This window comes from Equus asinus, unplaced genomic scaffold, assembly GCF_041296235.1.
Source record: "Equus asinus isolate D_3611 breed Donkey unplaced genomic scaffold, EquAss-T2T_v2 contig_541, whole genome shotgun sequence".
Classification (NCBI taxonomy): Eukaryota; Metazoa; Chordata; class Mammalia; order Perissodactyla; family Equidae; genus Equus; species Equus asinus.
In genome coordinates, this window is record NW_027225229.1 from 3,861 (window position 1) to 12,175 (window position 8,315).

Consider the following 8,315-nt stretch of genomic DNA (forward strand, 5'->3'; position numbering starts at 1 on the left):
AGCGCCACGTCCACATCCAGAAATCGAACTGGCGAAACCCGCGGCCGCCAAAGCAGAGCGCGCGAACTTAACTACTCGGCCACTGGGCCAGCCCCTGGCTCCATCTTCTGCAGAGCAACAATTGAAAGGAGGATTTGGAGCCGAGGGGCAGTAAGTTAATAACTGGCACAGCACTTCACTATACCGGAATTTTATTTTTGTGCATGATTTGAGATAGTCATAAACAGTATTCTTTTATAATAAAATAAAATTGGAAACAACTTAAAGGTCTATTAATAAAGAAATGGTTGAATAAACTATGGTACTTCCATATCATACATTATTATGCAGCATAAGGTGCATTTCTAGATATATGTATAAATATTACAAGATCTTTTAATCATATTGTTGAGTGAAAATTAACTATAAAGTAATACTAAGTATTATGGACACACACATCATGTATTCAGAAGTCGAAGTCCTCCTGAGATGACTTGATGAGATTCTTTATAGTTAACATCCTTTTGCAAACCAACACCAACGCACCTTATGTAATACCTTAACTGTTAGAAGTATCTTTATGCAATTTTTTGCTGTATTCTAGCTACCTTCTTATTTATAGATGCCACATAGATAAAGCCTATCTCAGGTCAAATTGACTCAGATTTCAAATTAGTAAAATTCTTAGATCTTCTAACTTCACATAATAAAAATCCCTGTATGTGTATGTGTGTTTCTTTTAGGCAGAGGTTGAAAAGATTACTGCAGTGGCCTGGGATATCTTCCAGCCCCTTCTCTTTGGACTGATTGGAGCAGAGGTATCTATTGCATCTCTCAGACCAGAAACTGTGGGTGAGAATTTCAAAGTAGTGTTTTTGCTAAAATCAACTTTTTATATTCAGTTGTAGTATCTGTAGTAGGTTTATATTTGGTGGTTCCCATTGTCACAATTATATAAAAAGTTAATACTGATCTTTTAAGCAGTTGGTTAGAAAAGAATGTTTGTCAATCTAAGACAGTAAATTTTATGCCTTAAATATTGTTGCTTGTAAAGAAAAGTGTCGCTCTTAACTACTATCAAGAAAATGCAGGCCTTAAAATTTTTTTCCAACGATAAGAATGTTCATCTAGGCTTGTCCTGATCAAGGGCCAGAATTTTAAAGATAATTAGGCAGTTCTATAATATGTATCCATGGGATAGAAATGTTTGTTCATTCATTCTTTTATTCATTCATACATTCAAAAGCCATCATATTAAAACTGTTGACTTTTAGTACCATACTCAAAAATTAATTTGTACACGTATACAGATGGTCCCCGACTGACGATGGTTTGACTTAGGATTTTTTGACTTTACCATGGTATGAAAGTGATATGCAGTCATTAGAAACCATACTTCGAATTTTGAATTTTGATCTTTTCCCCGGCTAGCGATATGCCATATGATCCTTTCTCGAGATGCTGGGCAGCCGCCAGTGAGCTGCAGCTCTAGTCACCACAGGATCATGAGGGCAAACGACCCATACACTTCTACCCTTTCTGTTTCTCAGTTTCAGTAAGTATTCAAGAAATTACATAAGATAGTGAACATTTTATTATCAAATAGGCTTTGTATTGGATGATTGCCTAACTGTAGGCTAATGTAAGTGTTCCTAGTACATTTAAGGTAGGCTAGGCTAAGGTATGATATTTGGTAGGTTAGGTGTATTAAATGCATTTTTTTCTTTTCTTTCTTTCTTTCTTTCTTTTGGTGAGGAAGATTGGCCCTGAGCTAACATCTGTTGCCAATCTTCCTCTTTTTGCTTGAGGAAGATTGTCGCTGAGCTAACACCTGTGCCAGTCTTCTTCTAATTTGTATGTGGGATACCGCCACGGCATGACTTGAGAGCGGTGCTAGGTCCACACCTGGGATCCAAGCCTGGGAACCCTGGGCTGCTGAAGCGGCAGGTGCGAACTTAACCACTATGCCACCAGGCCAGCCCAAAGTGTATTTTTGACTTACAATATTTTGACTTAAAGTTGACTTTCAACTTATGATTGGTTTATCAGGATGTAACCCCATCGTACATCAAGAAAGACCTGTACTCATTATTTCCTTCTTTTCTTGCATCACAGTATTATTCCGTCCATACTAGGGATCCCATCCCTGCCACCTCCTTCTAGATCTCACACAGAGTCTCCCCTTTTTCTGACACATCTTCAGATATCCTTGTCACAGCTTTCTCTTCTGCAGAATTGAAACAGATTTTAATCTCTCCTATCTTAAAATAGTATCTTTCTATTCTGACGCATGTGACAACATAGATGAACCTGAGGACATTACACTGGGTAAGATAAGCCAGTTACAGAAAGACAAATCCCGCATGATCCCACTCCTGTGAGGCATCCAGAGGAGTCAAATTCATAAGGACAGAAAGGAGAGCGGTGGCTGCCAGGGTTTAGGCGGGGAAATGGGGACTTGCTGTTTAATGGGTGTAGAGTTTCAGCTTTGCAAGATGAAAATGTTCTGGAGATTGGTTGCACAAAAATGTGAGTGTTTAACTTAATGCTGCTGAACTGTACACTTAAAAATTGTTAAGATGGTAAATTTTACGTGTATTTTACCACAGTCAAAATTTGAATAAATATATATACATATATATATATATATCCCTTCTTCATTTCACTTCCCCCCTCACCTACCACTCTCTCTCTTCCTCTTTTCAAACTTTTCTAAAGAGGTAACTGTGTCCCCCTTTTCCATTTCAACTCTCATGCCCTCCCTCAGAACATTTCAGCCCAGCTTCTGCCCCATTCCACAACCAGCCCCGCCCTCACCACGGTCGTATTGCTGGATACACGAAATACGTGTTAGTCTTGACTTGACTTGATCTCTCAGCAGCATTGGACGCTATTGACCTCTTTACAACACTTTTTACGTTGAATTTTTACATTTTCCAGTGCCCTCTGAGTCTTCCTTTACACTATATATGGCTTAAGTGCTGCTCTTCCTCCAAGTTCTTTCAAAAGATTTCTACACTTCACGCTGGGTATCATTTCTCTGAGCTCAGCTACACTCAGTGGCTTCGATTATAAACTATGTAATTGCAAAATCTTTATCTCGAATTCAACATAGCCAGTTGCTGCTTGGACATCACCACTTGTAAATCCCACAAAACTTGAGGCTCAGTGTGTCCAAGGCTTCCTCATCATCCTCCCCAGACTGCTCCCTCCTGGGAATGGGATCGTCCCTTTTGTATCTTGTACTTAAGGCAACAAATACTTTTGAAAATCTACCACGCTGGAAAAATGCCCTCCAATAAAGAGCCACAGAACCTTTTCATAAAGAAACCATGTTGCAGATTCACAATAGAGCATCAAGCAATGTCTGTCTGGTGTTTTACCAGCCTCTTGAACTTGAGAAAGTTATTTATCCTTTCTGATCTTCATTTTTTTTCAACTGTAAAGTGAGAATAATTACTCCACAGGTTGTAAAGATTAAGTAAAGAGATGCATTTAAAGCTTAATACAGAACCTAGCACAGAGCAAGCACTCAACAAATGTTACTTTTTCAAAAACCACCCTATTACCTAGTACTCACCTTAGCTTTGCCTTTCTCAGGTCCGGTAGCTTGCCTTGCCCTAGTCACAATCTCTTATTTTGCAAATCAGAATGAACTTACCTTTATCAGCAAAGGATTCTGAAGGACTGAACGAAGTAGCTGTACACATCAGCCAGGGTGATGGGCAGTCAGTGCACACACCAGTATGGGGAAACAGGTGTAGAAGCCAGTGTCTATTCTGACTGGTCAGTGCCCAGCCAGCTCTCTTCTGACTGCCTGATTGCCTCCATACTTGCTGATAAATATTTTGAATATCACCTCTGGTCTTATCCTCTGTAAAGAATTCTCAACCACTTTGATGAAAATATTAAGTTTTTTCTCTTCTGCGCCCTCTTACCGGTATATTTACACTGCACTCACCTTTTGGTTCTTTATGTTTCTGTCTTCCTCTGACTTTGGAGTTCATGGAGGCAAAGTCTGTACGTTATGCGTGTTTGGGTATCAGAACCTAGTCCAAATTCTGTTATGCGTAGTTATAGTTTAATAAATTCTTGTTAAATAAACACATGGGAAAAAGTGTGGTTCTTGCTATAAAGCATAAGATAAATAACATTCAAATCTCCTTTGTGGAAATTCAAATATATTTAGTTAATTTCTGGCTTTAATTTAGGGCAAATACCTTCTTTTAAACAAATGGTCTGATTGATCCTTAATATTGATGTTTTGACAAATTATGCCTAATCATTTTTGTCTTTTTAATTTTTTAATGTTTTTAGATTATTTCTGTTGATAGAATTTTGAATCAATAATCAGGAGATTCCATTTCTTCCCCAGTATTTCGTTATGTCTAAAAATTGAGTATTTCTTACAGGCCTTTGTGTTGCCACCCTGGGTATTGCAGTACTGATACGAATTTTGACTACATTTCTGATGGTGTGTTTTGCTGGTTTTAACATAAAGGAAAAGATATTTATTTCATTTGCATGGCTTCCAAAGGCCACAGTCCAGGTAATGATGGATCTTAACTCCTATTTCAATATGATCCCTTAAAATTTTGAATAAGAGGGCTTGTCCAAATTTGGTGAACAAAAGTAACTAAAGTTTGATTTATGAAAAGAATTTTTACTAATCTACTCTAAAAGTTTTATTTTTGGTATGCTGATTCCTTTAATATGATGGCTCATTTAAATTTCTTTAGATCTCCAGGGTACAACTGAAAATCCAATAAATCCCTATGTTACTAGAAAGCAGTAGTAGAGGGAGGGAAGAGTTTGAATTTTCATCAGTCAGAGCTCTCTGAATCACCTAGAGATTTTTCGTTTTGATGTCTTCTAAGAAGAGAGTGAAACAGAAATAGCGCGGCCCATGTTAGTGTTTGGAAATACTTCACTGTCAATATGATTGATGATCAGTTATGCTCAACCTCGGTCTTTATATATAATGGAGAAAGATTTATTGAGAAACAACTCAGAAAATGCTTTATTGATTTCCTAGATTATTAGTTAATATTAAATTTTTCAAACTAGCTGTACTTCCTGTCAGTTGTCTCAATCACATGACCCAAAATTTGTGCACTCTAACAAGGCACTAACAGGTGCTTGAAATTATTGACCATGCATTTGGTAGAATACCTATAATTGCTAATTAAATTAGAACTGTATAGATTATCATTTGTTGCAAATAGCCCTGATTGTATTGTATATTTTCAGACTAATTATAGCAAACAAGATTTAACTGTTGCATCCTTGATTATTTTGCAATTATTTAAATATGTAAATTTCTATTTCATGAGATGAAAATCAGATATTTTTAATTTAGGAAACTTTGAGGGTTGTGTATGCTCTGTAACTATATGCCAGATTTGGTGTGGCTATAGGTTTGGGCATTATCCCAGAGAAGTTTTTTTTTCATCAGACTTTGAAAGATGTCTGGGACATAATGGCTAAGAATACTGTGAGGTTTATATGGTACAATAAGTGGAATAGTTTCTCCCTCAGTGTCTCCAGCTTCTACACTACTTCTGGTAACTTTATTAGGTAACTATCAAAATAATTACTCTAGTAGCTTTGGTTTGAAAGATTTGTTTCTAAAGGTTAAAATTTGAAAGACAGCACTTTCCTGCTGTCAAAGCAAATTTATAATAAGGAGAAATTATCTTGGATGTGGTGAATAATGTATGTACTGTGAAGCAAGTATTGTATGGAATTTTCTTTTTTCTTCTTTTGCCACTGCCTAAGAAACAAGACTTTCTTGTATGTTTTTTTCCATATTAGTGTTCTTCAAACTTTTTGGTCCATGACCTGCTGTAAGAAATATATTTTAAATCACAATATATTTTAAATCAGCATACCTACAAACCTCAAAACATACACACACAACGGAGAACTGAAAGAGAAATATACATTGTAATGAGTGCAGTTCTTGCCAAGACTTCTTGAAATGTTGAATTAGTTATGGTACAAGGAACCTGAAATAACAAAGAGCCCTCACATACAGGGACTAAGTGAGATAGATTTTTCCTTCTCTCCCACCAGCAGTCCAGCATGGACACTCCAGAGCTGGCAGGGTGACACTGTCCTCAGCATGTGCCTTCCATCAGTTCACCATTTCTCATCAGGGGGAAGGGGAAAAAGAATGATGTGCAAGTGTCCATTTCTCTTCAGGGAACAATCCAAAAGTAGCATTTATCACTTCTGCTCACCTCTCAGTGGCCAGAACTTAGATATATAGCTTCATCTAGTTGCAAAGAAGGATGAAAAAAAGTCTTGGTTTGGACAGCAATGTGACCAGCTAACACTCAGGAGTTCTAGTTTAGAAGGGAAAAGGGGCATTCAGATATTTGTGGGCAATTAGTAGTCTCTGCCATTGTGTCTCATCCACACCAGCATTCTCTCTTCTGATTCATTGTCCTAGAGGACAACATTGTTGTGTTTTGTGGAATAAGGGAATAACCAGATTGATTAATATATTATTTTCCCAAGTGCACTAATATGGCATTTTGCCTCTAAAAGAAAATGAAGGTTTTCATAATACTTCCCAGTAGACAAATTTTAAATAAAACATTTCACCAAGACCTAAGGCAAAGAGTTCACCAAATACCTAATAAGATTACCTTCAAGTTTTGACAGTGCCTACCACTTTCAGGTTTCTTTATGTTTAACAATTAGTTTAGCTCTATAGCAATACATATTCTTATGTTTTTTCATTTAAAACTTTGCCATCTTCCAGTAAGTATCACTACACTTTTTTTAAAAGATTGGTATCTGAGCTAACATCTGCTGCCAATCTTCTTTTTTCTTCTTCTTCTTCTCCCCAAAGCCCCTCAGTACACAGTTGTACATTCTAGTTGTGAGTGCCTCTGGTTGCGCTATGTGGGACGCCGCCTCAGCATGGCCTGATGAGCGGTACCATGTCCACCCCCAAACTAGCAAAACTCTCAGCCGCTGAAGTGGAATATGCAAACTTAACCACTCGGCCACAGGGCTCACTGCACTTTTTCATCTTGTTCTTTTTTAATTCCAGATTCCTGAAGATAAAAGAGTGAGATGACCAGTGACTTTCTTTACTCATAAGGAATTTAGTATACAGAATCGTCTTATAGTCAATTATATCATGAGGCTGTATTTACCTTGTGTTTTGAAATATATTTGCCTGATATTTTTGTAACCCTGCCTTCTGCAACTAAGTACATATGAATCACCATCCCTTCCCCATGCCAGGGCAGGAGAATTTTCAGAATACCAAAACCAATTGCAGTACACTTTGAAAGAAAGAACTTTCTTAGTTGAACAAAAGAACAAGCAGTTTGTTTTTGCAAATGATAAAATAATTCACCTTTTTTCTATGTGCCTGTCTTATATGCCTGTGTCCAACTTTACCATTAAACTTTTACAGGCTGCAATAGGATCCGTGGCCTTGGACACAGCAAGGTCACATGGAGAGAAACAATTAGAAGAATATGGAATGGATGTGTTGACAGTGGCATTTTTGTCCATCCTCATCACAGCCCCAATTGGAAGTCTCCTCATTGGTTTGCTGGGCCCCAGGCTTCTCCAGAAAGCTGCACATCAAAATAATGATGGAGAAGTTCGAGGAGAGCCCTCTGAAGAAGTTTAGAGGTGAAAAGAGAGAATGCTAAATATATGATTAGAAAGCTGTACCAGAGGCTGCTTTTATCAAGATAGATATTGAAATATATAATATTTAAGCTTAAAATGTAACAGAACTTAAAGTGTGGTTATTTCTTTAAACAGCATTTTCAGCCATTACCCTTTCCATGTAGGTGGTAATGTTCTACATTTCTAGCCTGATTTCTCTATCTTCTTCTTTTTGCTTCAAACACTCCATCATTATCTTAATCTGTGTGGGGAGAAATACTCTTTAATGTACTACCACGATATCAGATTAACAGGGGAAAGACCGAGTTCGGTGTGGCGTTCTGCTGGCCAACAGCTCGCTCTGAGTGACTGTTGCCGCCACAGTTTTATGATGCGTGGCCACCTAGCCTCTCATGCCTTGAGTTGTTTTTGGATCCTCTTTTCTTTTTAAATACATTGTAATCTCTCATCAGTTTCTCCCCTCGCTTTCCCTGTTAATCTGCCTCTTCTCCATTTCTGCCCCTCTTACTACCTTTCTGTGAAGTATTGTAACTGATTGGCCCCACCAAAATTTTTATGTACACAAAGTATCTTCATTGGCTCTTCCTCTTGCACCTATTTGGATGACAAAAGCCCTCATTCAACTTCCTGCCTGGCTCCACAGAGTCCCCCACTTCAGTGGCCCCTCTGAGTTTGCC

The 8,315-nt window shown here is 37.8% G+C and overlaps 1 long non-coding RNA gene across 4 annotated transcripts; it reads left to right on the forward strand.

Moving 5' to 3' along the window:
• Positions 1 to 689: 689 nt before the first annotated feature.
• On the forward strand, positions 690 to 7,745 carry LOC139044047 (uncharacterized). Of its 4 annotated transcripts, none has more exons than XR_011501110.1 (3): positions 690 to 797; positions 4,392 to 4,528; positions 7,415 to 7,745. It is a non-coding gene; the product is annotated as an uncharacterized lncRNA (long non-coding RNA). The 4 variants fall into 4 exon arrangements; XR_011501109.1 differs by having other exon boundaries at positions 696 to 831; XR_011501108.1 differs by lacking the exon at positions 690 to 797 and adding an exon at positions 1,399 to 1,534.
• The last annotated feature ends 570 nt before the right edge of the window (positions 7,746 to 8,315 follow it).